This window comes from Felis catus, chromosome C2 (assembly GCF_018350175.1).
Source record: "Felis catus isolate Fca126 chromosome C2, F.catus_Fca126_mat1.0, whole genome shotgun sequence".
Lineage (NCBI taxonomy): Eukaryota > Metazoa > Chordata > Mammalia > Carnivora > Felidae > Felis > Felis catus.
Genome location: NC_058376.1, coordinates 18,473,288 through 18,492,218, shown reverse-complemented (window position 1 = coordinate 18,492,218; position 18,931 = coordinate 18,473,288). Strand labels below are relative to the sequence as shown.

The 18,931-nt window shown below is 40.1% G+C and overlaps 1 protein-coding gene across 34 annotated transcripts in view; it reads left to right on the top strand.

Annotated features, from left to right (window-relative positions):
- LOC109503361 (translation initiation factor IF-2-like) overlaps positions 1-18,931 on the top strand; it is a 330,936-nt gene that overhangs the window by 53,654 nt on the left and 258,351 nt on the right. For 4 of the 34 annotated variants that reach the window (XR_006584890.1, XR_006584902.1, XR_006584898.1 and 1 more), the window contains one exon: positions 18,430-18,558. The exons of the other annotated variants lie outside the window; for them this stretch is intronic. The gene's annotated coding sequence lies outside the window, so the exon portion shown is untranslated. The remainder of the gene's footprint in view (positions 1-18,429; positions 18,559-18,931) is intronic. 34 annotated transcript variants of the gene reach the window in all.

The following is an 18,931-nucleotide window of genomic DNA, read 5'->3' as shown; positions in this document are numbered from 1 at the left end:
TTTGTCTTTTTCACCATCCGACTTACCTCACTCAGGCATGATAACACCAGGTTTACTGCCATTCAGATGAATGCGAGAATGTGGCATGCTCTTATCTACATCCCAGTTTGTTTGTTTGTTTGTTTAAATCGTATTTATTTAGAGAGAGAGCGTGAGCAGAAGAGGGTCAGAGAGAGAGAGAGGGAGAGAGAGAAACCCAAGCAGGCTCCGCACTGTCAGCACAGAGCCCGATGTGGGGCTTGAACTCATGAACTGTGAGTGAGATCATGACCTGAGCCGAAATCAAGAGTCGAACACCTAACTGACTGGGCCCCATCCCAGTATATTTAGACTGAGGGATAATTTCAGTGTGCAAACTGTCAAAAGATATTGACTTTACTGTACATGAGATGAGCGAGCGGGCTCCAAGGGCATGTGATCTTCTCTGCTCTCCTACATGGCTTTGCATGGCTGCACATCCTCCGTGGGAGGCCCTGTGGGTTGCATGCGTGTGCAGTAGTGGGGGGAGTGCACCCAAGATGGACATGTGTGCTCAGGTTGCTGGTTTGCTGTGCAAGCCCTCTTGAAGTTGAGTATTGATTTCATGCCAAATGCAAGAGCAGGACGCTTAATAAACAGCAGCATTATTGCCAAATTATCTTTAATTAAAAATGTATCACATGTGGCACCGCAAAGTTTAAAACAATTTTTTAAGGAACGTGTATTTTTCTCAAAGTCTGAAAATTGTCTTCACCTTGACTCACTTTCCTCACTGTCCAGTTAGTTGCCTGGCCTGGCAATTCAGCCTCCAAAATTACATTGCAGGTCCATTATCTCCTTTCCACTCTGTGCTACCACTGCCCTCAAGCACGAATGCAAGATCCCAGCAGCTTTCGAATTAGGACCCCTGCTCTAGAGTCTTCCTGAACAACTCCCTCCTCTAAACTCATTTGGTCACTCTCCTGCTGAAAAGACTTAATGGAGAAATTATTTACAAAGGGTTAGGATGATACAAAGACAGTGGAGGTCTCTGAGGCTAGTGAGAATGCCAGCTTACCACCCCTGGGCCTGAGGAAGCGAACAAGGGAACAGTGACCCAGAATGACTTGCGATTTTAGAATAGGGCTGCTGGCCTTTGATAGAGAAATATAGTCAGGGCCAAACTGTAAAAGGGTAGGGAAGGATCTGGGAAAATAAGCACCCAACCTATTTCTGCGTGTCCTCGGCTCTCCTGCTGGGAGTGTCCATTGACCAACCCACCAAAACCTAGAAGACAAGCAAGGAAACACGGTAGTACAATCCACAACAGTTAGCTCCCTTGGGTACAGAGCAGGTGGAGAGAGGATATGGGGAGGAGGGTGCAAATTAAGATAATTCCGCACAGTAGCTTCCTCTGATTCCCCCAAGCAGAACTTGTTGCTTTCTCACTGATATTCCATGAACATTTTATTCATACCTCAATGGAGGCACCTGCCATATTGTATTTGTGAATTATTCCCATGTTTGGACCACAAGCTCCTTCATGTAAGGACTATCTTAATTATCTTCATATCCTCCACACTTTGCATTGCCTGACACAGATCGGTGCCTAACAAATGTTTGTTAAATAAAGCAACACAAGATGACAGGGACATCTTGATTATCTTCAATGGAAATAGTGGATAAGAGAAATCTCATTCTCCCTTCTGTATTTCATACGTGGTATCTTTTGACAACTCCAAGTTAGCTTGAGTCAAGGATTGAGGGAAGAAATGCAGAAGGCAGAGGTGGGCTTGCTTAATTAGAGGAGATCGTGAATGTAAAAGACTCTGTCACATATGATGCTGTTCAAGTACTACAAGCATCATTTCCATTATTGTGGAGTAAAACTCAGGGGAAACAAAAGAGAACCAACAAGCAACAGTCAACAGGGAGATGATTAAATCCTTTGCTAGTCTCCGTTATGGAAGAATGTTAAAACAGAGAGGTGCTTATTCAGCTAGGACCGTTGACCAGATCAGTGTCCTTGAGACCTATTTTCTGTTGTCATTCTGACTCATTTTGTCATATTTGGTAAATCACTTAACTTTTCTGCGGTACAGTTTTTCCAACTCATTTTGTGACTATTATAGTGCCTTCTGCCTGCTGATGTGCAAGAATGTTTGGGTGATTCATGTAATAATTGCCGTGAAGAGCTTTGAGCTGCATAGAGTAAAACCAGGAACACAAACATTTAAGTGGTATTATTAGTTACAAAGTCTTATTGCATTGCTTAAGTCTCTGATTCCCCATGTTTTGTTTTGTTTTTTTGTAGTTCAACTGCTTTTCTGTGGCTTTCCCAATTCTACCCTAGTTCCCTTTACACAATTACAAGGATGCAATGGTATCACGCATCCCAAATGACAGTGCTATAATCCAATTAACACCTTGGATCAATGAAAAAAATAGAAAAGTTAGAGGATTTTGAGCCGATCTTAAGGCAAATAAAGAAAACAATTAAGGTGGCTTGAGTAGAGAAAGATAATCAATGAGTGACCGAAATCAATCGGGAACATACCAAAACATTATGTTCACTGGCACTTGACATATGACCTGTAACACATGATGTTCCTGGCCTGCCAAGGAAAAAGGACAGCTGGTACCAGGAGGAAAGAAACTTCTTAGTTTGTATTATTTGATACATAAAATTTGGGGTCTGTCTTGATGTCAATGATCCACTATTAGACAATTTTCCACCAAATGATGCCAACTTTATGGAAAGTGCCGGTGCCTCTTTATGGAGTAACCAAGAGATTGCAATAGGGCCTCTCCATATGATTTTGGGGAAATGAGAAAATGTGTGATTCATTGGAATTCTGAGTCTTATTTTATTCTTTCAGGTTGGGAAATAATGTGGGATATTGCTCCCTAATGGCTTTTCAGATTTAAAAAAAAAAATCCAGAACATATAAATATTTATATCATGGCTTAAGCTTTCATGACTCTAAGGAGAAGTTTAAGATTGGATTGTACCTCTGGCCCTGCTCTCTCTCCCCTGAGAGCTGGCCTTATACCTTAGAGCAGTAGGTTTGCATATTGAAATGCCAGCTTGACCTAGCTGCCTGCAAGTCTTGAATGTCAGGCCCGCAACAGAATTAATTAATTTCTCTTACAAGTTGGTAATTTCCTGTTACTCTCCTAAGTAATGCTAATTTCAGGGACACCCTTGCCACGGAGGATTTAGGTCCTGTGTATTTTAGCACATCCTGGCATATATATTGTCATCATGTACTGGTATCATGTGCTGTCATTATTGTCACATTCCCAGAACTCATAGAAATGGGGCCACGTGAAGTAGGCAGGGGTCATACAAAGCACTATTGAGTCAACAGAGAAACTGCAGATACTTAAATTGTTTTTAATGTTTATATATTTTTGAAAGAGAAAGAGAGACAGAGCATGAGCAGGGGAGGGGCAGAGAGAGAGAGAGAGAGACAAAGAAGCGGGCTCCAAACTCTGAGCTGTGAGCACAGAGCCCTATGCAGAGCTTGAACCCAAGAGCCGTGAGATCATGACTAGAGCTGAGGTCAGACGCTTAACCAACTGAGCCACGTAGGTGCCCCAGAAATTGGATACTTAATATAAACATCTACATTTTCAATCATATAATGATGCTAAATTTTCTTCAAGTCATTTGGAGAGTAAATTAAAATGAGGGCAAAGGACAGGGCGCGAGAGCAGTACAGGCCTACTGTTTCCCTATCTGTTTGTGGCTTGTACCTTGTTTGTTTCCTATCTCATTTTAACATCTTTCCTGAGGCATTGTTTTATTAATTTCAGTTATACACAGTGATTAATAGAGTTCCCCAATAGAGGTCCTGGCAAGCCATCTGTGACCAATAGATAAAAATTAACACCAAGGCACTGGAGGTGTTAAGTTCTTGCTCTTTCATTGACTTAAAAAAATGGGTTTTAGGGGCGCCTGGGTGGCGCAGTCGGTTAAGCGTCCGACTTCAGCCAGGTCACGATCTTGCGGTCCGTGAGTTCGAGCCCCGCGTCGGGCTCTGGGCTGATGGCTCAGACCCTGGAGCCTGTTTCCGATTCTGTGTCTCCCTCTCTCTCTGCCCCTCCCCCGTTCATGCTCTGTCTCTCTCTGTCCCAAAAATAAATAAAAACGTTGGACAAAAAAAAATTTTAAAAAATGGGTTTTAAATAAATTAAACAGGGTATATGTGCTTGTTATAAAATAATTCAAGAAGGAACATTTTAAAGTTAATATCTTCCTTCTTTTTTAATGTTTATTTTTGAGAGAGAGAGAGAGAGAGAGAGAGAGAGAGACAGAGTGCAAGCAGGGGAGGGGCAGAGAGAAGGAGAAACAGAATCGGGAGTAGGCTCCAGGCTCTGAGCTGTCAGCACAGAGCTGGACACGGGGCTTGAACCCATGAACTGTGAGATCATGACCTGAGCCAAAGTCAGACACTTAACCGGCTGAGGCACTCGGGTGCCCCAAAGTTAACATCTTTCAATGTCATATATGTTTTCCCCTTAGCCAGACAGTATCACTGTCTTTGAGACTCTAGCCCCCTTTCTCTAGGCTAAGTTTATAAGGGGCTTTTCAGAAACCTTGCTTATATCACACATGCGTATACTGTGCATATATATCAATCATTATATATATCATATTATTCATACCATTTGTCATATCTTATATATGTTGTATCTTTCTAATTTTGACAAAAATGGATCACACTCACGTACTATTTTGCAGTTTGTCTTTTGCACGTAATTATACACTGTGGGCATATTTTCATTTCAGTACAATGAATGTACCACATTCATTCTAATGGCTGCAAAGAATTCCCTTGAGATGTATCCTAATTTATTTCAACAATTCCTAATTGACATTTTCATCTGGTTTTCAGCTTTTACCAATATGCTACACCAAACATCTTTCTTTGTACACATAATCTTTGTGCATTTTGGGAGGAGCATATATGCAGAATAAATACCTAGAAATGGAATTCCTGGGCCAAAGATATATGCATGTGAATTTTGAGAAATATTGCCAAATTTAGAAGGACTGCATATGTTTGTTCTCTCACTAGCACTGTGGGAAAGGATTTTATTATCCATCTTTACCAAATGGTAAGCTTGGCCAAACCACAGAGGGCTGGTCTGGCTTTGAAGATTGGCAATGAGACTCCAATCAATGTTGCTTTTATTTCAGTTTGCCGCTGAAACAGCAAACAAGCAGGGCGTGGGGTGGTCCCTGAACTGAGGTTCTCAAAGTGTGTTACATTGTTACAACTGCAAGTTCTCAGGTCTCACCCTAGACCTCCTGATTTATAAATTCTCATGGCAGGGCCCAGAAATCTGTGTTTTAGCAAGTCCTCCAGGGGATTCTGATACTTGCCAAAGTTTGAGAACCGGCACAGTAGAGTTTGATCAAATGAGGACACAGTCCCCCCCCCACCCCCCACCCCGTGACTCTTCTATGGACCTTGGAGTTGCACCTGGAATTCTCTGGTTCAAGTTTGAAGGTGTCCAGGGTTACATATTCTCTGTACCTCCTACCATTTGGATGAGGTAGGAGCCAAACTGGCACTCAGTGAGCAATTATTCTCCTAAAAGGCAAACTCTGCTGCTCCACAGTTACAAAGCTCTGTGTCCTATTTCTTACCACATTAGGATGCTACAGTGGCCATGGCCAGATAATAACCAAAATTTGGCTTCTTATCTATCTGAAAAATGGCACCTTATTCCTATTTTTTCTTTTTTTTGAAGTTTATTATTTATTTTTGAGAGAGAAATAGAGATAGAGAGGGATTGAGAGAGAGAGAGAGAGAGAGAGAGAGAGAGAGAAAATCCGAAGCAGGCTCCACGCTGTCAGCTCAGAGCCGGATGCGGGGCTTGGTCTCACCAAACATGAGATCATGACCTGAGCCAAAATCAAAAGTCGATGCCCAACACACCGAGCCACCCAGGAGCCCCACCTCATTCCTATCTGATATTAATTTTTTAAATTATAAGTGAGGTTGAGCATCTTTTCATTTTATAGGCCATTTGCACTTCTTTTCTCTGATTCCTTCTTTATGTTCTTTGCCATATTTTCTATTTGGTTAGCTGTCTCTTTATTAACTTATAAGAACAATTTTAATTTTAAGGAAATTAGCCCTTTGTCATGTGTGTTGCCAATTTGTTTTTACTCTGTAATTTATCATTTGAATTTAATTACAGTAAATTTTTGTATTGCAGATAGTTACAAGTTTTATGTAGTCAAATTTATTAGTTTTTATCTTTCTGAATTTTGAATTTTATGTAGGCTTAGATAATTCTTCCCAACTGTAGGGTAATTAAAAAAAAAACTCATATTTTATTCCAAACTTTATGGTTTTATTTTTAGTATATTAAATGTTTGAGGTAAATAGGATTTATTGTACATAAAAGGAATGAGATATACATGTAAACGTATTTTCCAGAAGCTTGAAAATTATTCCAGTATCATTTATTAAATACTTTGTCTTTTCCCCAATGACTTGAAGTAACCTATTAGTCATATTCAAAGTGAGAATGTATATTTGGGACCATTTCTAGAGTCTATTCTAATGATTCAGATTGTAACTAATTTATAGTTCAATTTAGGGGAGAAAAAAGACTTTCAGTACAAAATTTTACTAACCAAGAGCTGAGTATGCCTTTACAGTTACCTGTTGTTTCTTTTTTCTTTTTTTCTCAGGAGTGTCTTGAAACTTTCTTCATAGGTGTTGAAGATGTATTTTATATATTTGTGAATTAAATTTTTTTTTTATTGAGGTATAGTTGACTCACAATGTTACAATAGTTTCAGGTGTACAACATAGTGATTGGACAAGTCTATACGTTATGCTGAGCTCACCTTAAGTGTAGCTACCCTCATTTACCATACAATGTTATTACAGTATCATCCACGATATTCCCTATGCTATACCTTTTATCCCCATGACTTACTCATTCCATGACTGAAAGCCTGTATCTCCCACTCCCCTTCACCCATTATGCCCATCCTCTGACCCTCCCCCACCCCCAGCCATCAATTTGTATATTTGTGAATTTTTAAAGGTGATGTTTTCCTGTTACAGGTTTTTTTTTGTTTTTTTTTTTGTTTGTTTGTTTGTTTGTTTTACTATTCTGCCAGTCTTTGGAGGATTTCTATGGGGGGTTTTCAAGTTCACAATAATCATCTACAAAGAATATAAAGCATCCTATCTATGAGATTAGACTTTTATTATGGAATGGATTTTATTGTAGAATATGACCTTCTTTCTTTTTCTTTATTTTTAATATGAAATTTATTGTCGAATTGGTTTCCATACAACACCCAATGCTCATCCCAAAAGGTGCCCTCCTCAATACCCATCACCCACCCTCCCCTCCTTCCCACCCCCCATCAACCCTCAGATTGTTCTCAGTTTTTAAGAGTCTCTTAAGGTTTGGCTCCCTCCCTCTCTAACCTTTTTTTTTTTTCTTCCCCTCCCCCATGGTCTTCTGTTAAGTTTCTCAGGATCCACCTAAGAGTGAAAACATATGGTATCTGTCTTTCTCTGTATGACTTACTTCCATATGACCTTCTTTCTAACTTCCTGCTTTAAAAAGTATTGCTGTGAATGAAGTAAATATATAAACAACAGAATTTGACAATTTTAAGTTGGCAATTCTGAGTTTTAACAAACGTATACAGTTGTTTTCTGTGTAGTTATATAAAACTACTTTATAAGTTGTATTTTTGTATAATTACGTAAAAACTTAGTTTATATCACTGTCGTGAATAACCACCGCAATCATGATGTAGAGCTCCTCAGGAAAGTTCCCTTCTGGCTTTTTTCTTGTTTCTTCCTATGCGTGGCCCCTGGCAACCACTAAATGGCTTTTTGTCATTGTAATTTTGCCCTTTCTAGAGTTTAGTATAAATGGAGCCATACACTATGCAATCTTTTTGTGTCTGGCCTTCTCCATTTGGTACTCCATTATATGGATATATAACAATTTGTTTATATTCACTAGTTGATGGATATTTGCAAATTTCTGGCTGTTAATGAACAAGTGGCTATGAACATTCAAATGCATGTCTTTGGGCATATGTTAACATTTCTCTTGGGGAAATACTTAGAGTGGGATTGCTGAGATGCTCGGTAAGAGTGTATTTCACTTTAAAGGAAGCTGCTAAACTGTTGGTCACAAGGCTGGACCATTTTACATTTCTGCCCCCAACAGGTGAGTCAGCCAGCTGCGCCACCAGCATTTTGTATCGTAAATTAGTTTGTTTGTTTTTTTTAATTCTTGTGAGTGTTTGTGGCTTATCAGTGTGGTTTTAACACTGTGCATTTCCCTAATGACTAATGGTACTGAGCATCTTCGTATATGCTCACTTATATTTACCTATTTTGTTTGATGAAGTGTCTTTTAAAAAAATTTCCCCAATTTTTTAATTGGATTGTTTGTCTTACTGTGTCCTGAGTCCTTTATATATTCTCCAAACAAATACTTTGTCAACTATTATGCTTAGCAAATATTTTATCCCAGTTTATGACTTACCTTTTTATTTTCTTAACAATATCTTTTGAAGAACAAGCTTTTTAATTTTTGAAGCCCACTTTATTATTTTGCTTTTATGGTTTATGTTTTTATCTCTCTTTTTTTTTTTAATGTTTAGTTTTGAGAGAGAGACAGTATGTGAGTGGGGGAGGGGCAGAGAGACCATGAGATCATGACTGGAGCCGAAGTGGGTGCTCCACAGCTCAAGGGACTGAGCCACCCAGGCACCCCACAGTTTATGTTTTTATAGAAATCCAGTGTAACTAGAGGTAAAAAAAATTTTTTTTTTCTCCTACATGTTCTTCTACAAGTTAAAAAAATTTAAGTCTTACATTTAGGTCTCTCCTTTCTGAGCTAAATTTTGGATATGGTGTGAGGAGAAGGGTTGAATATCCTTTCCACACTGAAATACATTGGCACCTTTGATGGTAATCAGTGAGCTGTATTATGTGTAGGTATTTCTGGACTCACTACGTTTTCCATTGATTTTCATGTCAATAGAACACTAACTTGATTACTATAGATTTATACTGAGAGTAAGTGTGCACATTATGCTCAGTGGGAGTTTAAGACTTCCAATTTTGTTTTTCATTTTTGAAAGACTTTTAACTTTGTCTTTTCCTTGGCTTTTCTAGGTGTTTTGGATTTCTGTATCAATTTGAGAATCAGCTTGTAATTTCTACACAAAACACATTTTGAAATGGTGTCAAATCTATAGATCAATTTGAGGAGAATCGATACCTTATGTTAACAATGTTGTATTTTTTGGGTTGATGAACACAGTACATTTCTCCATTTCTCTAGTCTTTGTAAATTCCTTTCAGCAATATTCAGTAGTTTTCCATTTCCAGGTTTCCTATAGATGCCCCCCTTTTTTTTTGGATTGAGGAGATCCTGTTTTATTTGCAGTTTGCCGTGTTTCTATCACGATTGGGCGTTGAAGTGTGTAGAATACTTTTCTCTTGCATGTATTGAGATGTTTATGTCGTCACTCTTTTTTGGTCTGTTAATATATGGTGACTCACATTTTTTTTTTCTTAATGTTAAACCAACCTTACATTACTGCTAAAGAATTGCTAAAGGAACCACTTCAAACAGAAGGGGAATATCGGAAGGAAACGTGGAATATCAGGAATAAATAATATCTTTTAACTCCTGATATGAAAGATTAAGAAATGGACATATTTGTACTTTTCTCCTGACCCCATTTCCCTGCCTTGCCCATTTTTTCTTAGCTATATGCTTACTTATACACTTCAGTGTTTATACATTTGCATAATTTTTAGCCTTCTATATTCTAATCAGTTTAGTGCAAATTACAAATACTTTTATGCCATTAATTCTTTCTTTCTCAGTTCTTTTGATTACAGCACTTGTTTGATGGGAATTTATTATCAAGCGGTTTTCTCCAAGGAGGGCTATTTCTAAACTTCTTGGCTCCCAATTTTTTTGGTGCTGAAATCTAAGGCCATTGTGATTTTTCTCCTTTAGGTGAATTTTTACATTATTCAAAGTATTTAAATTTTTAAAATGTTTTCACTTTATGGTTTTTGTGTCTTTGCTCATGAAAGTATTCTCCACTTTAAGACATCAAGTCCTCCTGTATTTTTCCCAATATTTATGTAATTTTTAATACCTTTAATGTTTTATTGAGCTTAGTTTTTAATCTGTCTATAAATAGCTATACTGTTATTCCAAATCATTTATTGAATTGTTGGTCTTTTCTCTCCTGATTTGAAATATCACATGCTTTATCTTTTCATATTGATCTATTTATCGATTCTTGAAACAGTGAAACACTCTTTTTAAAATTTAGAATGGTCCAGAAAGTCCCTCCTCATTATTCTTTGCGAAATTGTACTATTTATTTCATTTTATCGTATTTCATTTCATTTCATTAAGATGTTGATTAAGAATTATATCAAATTTATATATAATTTAGAGAGATCTGATACCTTTCAATACTGGGATCTTTCCATCTAGAAACATAGTTTGCCTTTCTATTACTTTACAACTTCTTTTACTTTCTTCAGTAAAATTTTACAAAATTCTTCATAAATATGCATCTCTTATTTAAAAAAAAATTAATGTTTATTTATTTATTATTTTTTTTCAACGTTTATTTATTTTTTGGGGGACAGAGAGAGACAGAGCATGAACGGGGGAGGGGCAGAGAGAGAGGGAGACACAGAATCAGAAACAGGCTCCAGGCTCCGAGCCATCAGCCCAGAGCCCGACGCGGGGCTCGAACTCACGGACCGCGAGATCGTGACCTGGCTGAAGTCGGACGCTTAACCGACTGCGCCACCCAGACGCCCCAATGTTTATTTATTTTTGAGAGAACTATAGAGACAGAGTGCAAGCAGGGGAGTGGCAGAGAGAGGGAAAGAGATGTAGAATCAGAAGTAGGCTCCAGGCTCTGAGCTGTCAGCAGAGTGCCCGACGTGGGGCTTGAACTCATAAACTGAGATCATGGCCTGAGCCAAAGTAAGATGCTTAATCTACTGAGCCACCCAGACTCCCCAAGTGTGCGTCTCTTATTAGACTTAATTATGTGTATGTTATTTTCTTTGCTCTTAAATACATGCTATTTAGTTATTTCAGGTATAAAAAAATAACCATTAATTCTTATATGTTGATCTTGTGTCCATCTAGCTAATTTCTCTGTTCTAAAAGTTTATTAGTAGACTGTGTGTTCTAGGCGGACATTCATGTTGTTAGATAATATAGTTTTGTCTTTTTCTTTCCAATATTTACAATTATTTCTTCTAATTCTTTATTTTTTTATTAATTTTTTTAATGTTTATTTATTTGTGAGAGAGACAGAGTGTGAGCAGGGGAGGGGCAGAGAGAGAGGGAGACACAGAATCTGAAGCAGGCTCCAGGCTCTGAGCTGTCAGCACAGAGCCCCATGCGGGGCTCGAACCCACGGACTGGGAGATCATGACTGGAGCTGAAGTGGGACGCTTAACTGACTGAGCCACCCAGGCGCCCCTCTTCTAATATTTTAAAGGTTTTTTCAGTTAAAATTTTTTTTTTCCTATCATAGGTATTTATTAAATTCTGAATGTCTCTTTTATGGTGTTAAATTCTTTAAATACTTAGTGTTTCTTGTTTGCTTTTGTGGTTGAGATTCTAGATCAAACAGTTCATTGCTTTTGGAGTGTATTTTCTCAAATTTGTCTGGCAGTTGATGCAAACTAATCACCTTGGTGAGTCTGTAGGTAAAGAGGACCAATGTGTGGCTAAAGTAAAAATGAGACTTGACTTTTGGGGACGAGGCTCCCAGCACCTCCTGGCAGACAGAAACTCTTTCTTTCTCAGTAGCCACCCTAGTAGTCTCTTATGTCAGAGTTGTTAGAAGGGGTCTCATAACTCTCATCTGGGGACAGATGCAGTAGGGGGGCAGAGGAATGGGGAGTGGCTGTCTTATCTGCGCCACTCTTCAGTTGATGACCTGAAACACTGTGACATGCTCCTTCCTGCATCCACTGCCTCTGACTGTGGCGTTCTTCTGGAGTTCCTCTGGGAAAGAGCACCTTTTGGGTTGTTTTATTTGTCTACTGAGAGGGGTTCCTCTTTTGGAATATGTTGCCAATCTATTTGCTATTGCTTTATCACTTCTAGAAACCCCATACTTTGCTGCTCAGCTGGTAAACCTTGTCTCCAGTGTTGCCAACTTATTTCCTTTTTGAAGGGGGTGTTAGATTTTATTTATGCACAGACTTCACGTTAGATCCTTTTTGATTAATTCTTATTCCTGATCAGGGATAGTGTCATCCAGCCCTGCTAATTTGCTCACGAACTGAGTGGAGAGTGGGCAGGGAGTGACTGGGAGCAGCACTTTATTCACTATTTAAAAAAATAAAAAATTTTTTTTCAAGCTTTAATGAAGCTCCTTGTATAACATGCAGAAAATACAGAAAAATAGAAGGAATGAAAGAATCATTCATAATTCTATTATGACAATTGCTATTAATGTTTAGATACATTCACTTTTAGTCTTCTCCTTACGCATATTTTAACATTCTTGTGATTGCATTCTCTATAGCATTTTGTATTTACTTTTCAATTAACATCTTACTACGTGTTTCTTATATTATTAGAAATATTCGTGATTAAATCCATACTTTAATAATGTCGTAAGATATAATCAAATGGATCCTCCAAGGGTAGTATTTCCCTGTATAGGGCCATTTGGGTCCATTGCTATTTGGTTATTTTATTTTTAAAAAGGAAATTTTATTTATACACATTTGTTTTTTTTTTTTGAGATAAAAGTTACAGTGAAATGTACAGAGTCTAAGTGAATAATTTAATGAGTTTAGATAAGTGCTTACATCCAAGTAACCATGATTCCAGCCAGATATAGACTACTTACTTGACTCATTTTAATAATGTAGTGATAGACACCCATAAGAAGCTTCCCCATATTTGGATCGTTAACTTAGGCTGTTCCTAGAAGTTAAATGTCGTCGCCTCATGTTGTGAAATTTGAACAGACTTTTGACCAAAATGTTTTTCAAGGGATTGGATCCCACCAGGCAGTGGAGAGTGCCAGGATTATTCAGTTGTTTCTCTGTGATCTCCTTGACCCGCTGGCCAGCCCCACCCAAGGAAGGGTCCACTATTTCTTCCTGAAAGCAAATGGTGACTTCGTTGGGTCAGTACCCACCTCTACCCAGCCGTGGCTCTGTGCATAACTGTGTGCATATTTATGCGTAAAAAAATGCCATTTCTGCTTTTAGTGGCTCCAACTATTTTTAGTTTCTCCAGGAACCACCATACTGCTTTCCAGGGTAGGTGTCCCAATTTACATTCCCACCAACAGCGCCAAGAGGGTCTCCTTTCCTTCACAGCCTGGCCGGCACTTGTTAACTCTGACCTTTTCAGTCATAAAAGTGCTAATAGGTGTGAGGTGGTATCTTATTGTGGTATTGATTTGCTTTTCCCTGATGATTCAGGCTGATTGGAAGCTGGGCCCCCGGGGCAGCAGCTGGGACCCTCTGCACTCAGTTTTCTTCCTGGGAGAAACTGGGAGCCTGGCCGGGCTGCCTGTTGCCTCTGTGCTGAGCCCCAGGAGTATGGTTGCAGGGGCTTGGGGGGCTCCCGCAGGGGTTTCAAAGCTGCTTCTTTGTTTGTTGTAGTCCTGTGGGATTCAGTGCAAGGTCTGTTGGCTCTCGGAGCCAGGTCAAGTGGCTGCAGTCAGAGTCGGAGCACTAGCTACGTGGACAAGGTCCTTCCAGGGAGACTCCGGAGTTTCCTTGTTGGAGTGCGCCAGAGCCGGGTGGCTGGGGAATGCTCACCGCCTCTGCTCGCCGCGGGCTCTGGGGAGGATCTCCTAGATGCGTGCTGGTTAGAAACTGGACTCTTCCACAGCGATCGTGAAGTACACAGTCAGACCCTTGGAGGGAAAGACTGGGAGATGCGCGCTTCGCCTGCTCTCGGTCCGTTAACAGCTGCTGCTTTGTTGGCCACAGCGCCTTGGGACTCCTGAGTGAAAGTCCTGCTGCCTCTCAGAGGCGAGTGATTTGGGGCCCTCTGTCTGGCGGAAGTCTTCAAAGTTGGGGAGCTAGATGGCGGTCCAAACCCCTTTCTCCTCAGGGAGAAGCTGGTATTTGGGGGTTCCCTCCCAACTGTGTGTCATTGTGCTGGGGGTGTTACTCATGGCGAGGTTTCTCAGCCTTTCCCCGGTAGTCCCATATGTGGGAGTCACACAGTTTCTGAATTTCTCTCCAGGGGAGGGAATTGCTCCGTGTATAGCTGCACACTTGGTGCGTGTGTGGGAGGAGGGGAATTCAGGAGCCTGCCTTGTCACCATCTCGTTCTAGAATGGTAAATAAATGTTTTTTGACGAAGGGAGCTGTACTGGGGAGAGGAGTTGGGATTTGGACTGGAAGATAAAACTTACTTCAATTTATTGGGAAAACACATCAATCTAGCTTTTGTCCTTTTAAGAAAGGAGTTACCATTTGAGACAAATATTGCAAAGTCCTTAAAAAGCTCAAAGACTGATATATTTCTGTGGGATATTCTGGTTCAACTTCCCAATCACCGCTGGGTCAGGACGGTAGAGATGGTTTAAAGCTTAAAGCAGAAACACGTAGGTCAGTGGAGAGGTATATCTCCTGTTATTGCTGCAAATGTACAGGAAAATGGAATTAGCATCTGCCTGTAGCATTTCAGCCATGCCAAAGGCAAACTTCCTATTGCTTTAACCTCTGGATTTTGGATAGCCATATTAAGTAAATATTTATTAAAATATCTCAGAGCTGTATCTCTTCATTTGCTAAAATAGTAGATTTTAAGGACAGGGTCCCCTCTTTAAAATGCTAATCTAATATTTGCTAAGCTTAGATTCGCGTGTGTGCGTGCATGTACGTGTGTATGTGTGCGTGTGTGCATATGTGTATGCGTTCCTGAGTGTGTGTGTGTGTGCGCGCGCGCACGCTTCACATCTCATGCAATCATCTCAGCAACGCTTGTAGTTTTTGTTCATTTATTTTCAACCTTCCTTTTTATTCCCTTCCGCTACCACAATTTAAATATACAAAACTCTCACTGTGCGAGATTTGGTCATTATGTTGCTGGCTCTTCTATGATGTTTATAAAATATGTCAACACCCTATAGTGAATTGGCATTGTTTTGCTATCCTACTTGCTATCAAGGAAATAAAACAAACGCCCCCAAGCAAATAATCTAACTCACTACCCTTCCGTAGCATTTTAGACATGGGAAATTTGTAAATTACAAGAGCTGTGCACAAAGGGAAAATGTGCTATCTCACCCCAAAACCTGGGACTCACAGTCCTGGGGGACAGTGGAGATGGGCACAGACCTCCATCTACTGCCCACCCCTTCACTCTCCATCTGCACCGTTTGCCCGAATGCATCAGTCTCACGGAGAGGGGGATGAAAGGAGAGTGTGCACCTGCAATGTGGTGTGACTGCTGTAGCTTGGTAAGAGGTTGCCAGGGAAGCAATTTTTAAAAAACAGGGGAGGAGAATTGTCAAGGTTTGGCTCCTCGTGAAATTTGCCTGTCAGAACAGATGATGCATTTGGGCATAACACTCTCCTAGTTTCCTCTTCTGGCAGTTTTCTCCCTCATTTTCAAGGCTTTCAGAATTTTGCTGCAACTTATCCTTTTAAGGGGCTTTCGTCTTCACATATTTCTCCGTTGAACGTTAGTCTTGAGAGGTGAGAGATGATGTTTAGAAAAACACTCAGGACTGATTTGCTTAGAATCAGGCCAGACAGACAGCAAGCCCCTCCAGCATCTGCCCTCGCTCCCCGCCCTTGATTTGAGGGCGGTAGTCCCCGTTTTCACTTTGTCTGAAACTGCAACATGGTTTGATATTATTCAACTCAGCTCAGAGGGTAGTTGGCTTTTTCTGGGAATGGCCTGTGGAACGACGTGAGTTTTGAAGGTGCAGAGGAGGCAGGAAAATGTAATATGGAAATGATTATGATATACTGTCCGTGGACCTACCTGGTCTCCTAGAATCTTGAGACTTTTCTGTTTCATAGAGTGGGTGAGTATTTAAGACTGGCAATTGAAATATTCACCCAGGAGAGTTCATTTGCCAAGGTCATCATACTGACTTACGTTGTAGAATTCTTCTGCCATTCAATCCTTACCACTTTTTTGAGGAAGTAAATATTATTATCCTTATTTTATAGGCTGCAACTGAAGCTCAGAAAAGTCGTGCATGGGATAAGTGATGGCATCTGAAGGAAACCTGGAGCTCTCACTCTGTTCTATAGATTTTTCTAGTATCTAATCTCTCAAGCAGAAAAAAAAATTCCATCTCTAAAGTACATGGCCTTGCTTTCTCTGAAATAGTGGATAGTAAGGAGGCGGGGCGGGGGTGGGCAGCAGCATTATTTATATATACAGAGGAGGAGAGTGCCTCTTTAGATTCGGAGTCTCTGGTGTAAATAGAACTGCTTCTTTGATTTTATTTCATAGGTAAATGATACTGGTGAGTGAAATAAAGGCCCCATTCTAAGATCTCATCTCTAATTCCCTGTCATAAGCTCTAAAACAAAGGGGACTTATCGTTTGCCTTAATAGACTGTGCTATGTATGTACCCAGAGACAGCAAAATTCCAATTAAAAGAGTATTGATTGCTCATAAATTAATGCCAACCATTCAAAATCAATAGTCACTGAACTTCTTTTAATGATTTTTATTCTGAGCCCGCTTGGCCCTAGTTTTTTGCTTATTAAATGTTCCACTGTAATTGTATGCCCAATTAACATGGATGATTCTTTTGCTATTAACATATAGTGTTCGATTTTAGTCTAGTTAGCCCAACTAATCATTGCAAATGAAAACCAGTGGAATCTTACAAACTCCCATGCCTTCCTTCACCTGCTCCCAGACATAATTTATATGCCTTCATTCCTCTGAGCCCAAAGCAGGTAAACATCTTCAGTTAAGCTGAGTAGAAAAATAGAAATTCTGTAGAATAGGGGGGAAAAAGCAGATAAATAAAGCAGAGAACATGAACTGTGTCATAGGGAAGTTATGACTGGATCAGCAGGGGATATAATTTCTTTGCCTGTGAGGCAAAATCGTGATCACATGTGCTCTGGACACGGGACACTGTACCTCTGTGAGGGGCTCCCCTAGAGCGCCATGCTAATTAAATCTGAAAGGGAGACATCTTGGGAAGCTACCAGGGGTCAGGCCGGAGTCTGGGGGTACAGTGAGAGGAGCTGGATGTGTTCAAGGAACACACATTTCAGAAGACAGAGGTGGTCACTGTGTGAGGCTGGGGTGAAATTGATCTTTCAGTTCCATGACTGGTCTGGGACCGTGAAGTAACCCAATCAAGATATTTTTGTGGCTCACGTTAACCTTTCCGACTCCAAGGATTTCACCCCACTTAGTCCCATTGGTGTCATAGCTAAGGTCCATTAAAGATAAGCAGCCATGTAGATCCTGCCTCCTTTGGCATTTCTGCTCTAAAGAGAATGGTTCATTTATTTAACTTATGTCTACCTTCTGCATTAAGGGCTTTTTGATGGACTGGCGGGGTGTGGGAGAGAGGGCAGGGTTCTCGGAGCGAAGTGAATCAAGTAGAAACATGCCTCAGGGACCAGGAGATTCAGGTTCTAACTCCAGTTCTGTCATCAACTGGTTGCAGGCCCTTTAATTTCTGTGTTTATTTGCTTCTCTATAAAGAAAGTTGCACCAAATAATCATATCCCTTCCTGGTCTAAAATGTGTCCTACTATAGGATCTAGAATAGTATCGTCCAACTGTTTTGCTCACGTGCTCCCTAAAAGAATTTTAAAAAGGTATGTGCCCCCACATTTTTAAGTCCACATGGTATAAGTTTAATTAGTTACAAAACAATGTAGTTTTCACCGCATTGTATATTGCATGTGAGTTTTTAATATATTTTTATCAAAACTGAAGTTGTGGACTTGGCTCATCCTGTGTATGGTGCTTGTTGCCAAGCCTTCTCCTTCACAAAGCCGATGCTTATTGTCAAGTCATTCAGTCAGATCGCTCACTTCCCATCAGAAAAGAGTCAGGTGCAATGTTTTCATTCACATAAATTTGTTGATATGTGACAGCCTCATTTTGGAATACGCATTCCAGGACGATTAACTAATTGGATGCAGAAAACTAGTTAGCCAGGTAGCTTCACTAGGGAGCTTTGCCTCGAGTATTTCTTAATTTGTGCTTAAAGGACTGGCGCTCAAGGACAATGGGTTCTCCAGTATGTTCTTGTGTTTGGTGCCGGGGAGGCTAGTAAACTATGGGGCAGGGTACCATGGAAGGTCTCCGGATGAGTGAGAGGTAGGCCTTTCTTTTGTAAAGTGGGAGAATAGTGATTATGAGATGAGAGGTGGTAAAGAATGAGAAACCTGCAGGCATGTCATCAGGCAAATTTATTTTCGAAGGTTACGTATGGAAGTCGAGGATCTGGAAATGGATTCACTTAAAGCCACCGTGTTGCGTATCTTCAGGGAAGTTTTCAGGTACCCCTACTAAGGAGTACACAATCCAGATGCACAGAGGAGGAGCAGAAGGTATGACCCTTTCCGTTGTTACTTCATGCCATCGTATCAGTAGGTCCGATATGCCAAGGACTGTCTTTGGTAAAGGTCAGCAACCCCTAGACATGGTGCACACTCTCCTTTGAAATGAATTGCCCATCACATGATTTTCTATGATCAAATTTCCAGGCTCTCTCATTAGGATTCTGTTACCTTATTGGGCACCATTTACTGAGACTCTAATTTATAGATGTGTGTGGGAATAGAAATATAATTTATGAAATCTATGCACGTTCAACTTCTCCAGAAATCAGAATGCCTAGAGACAAGATAAGGTGTTGATTAAAAGGAGTGATTTTGGAATTACTTGTCCTGGGTTTGAATTCTGTCTCTATTATAATTTTAC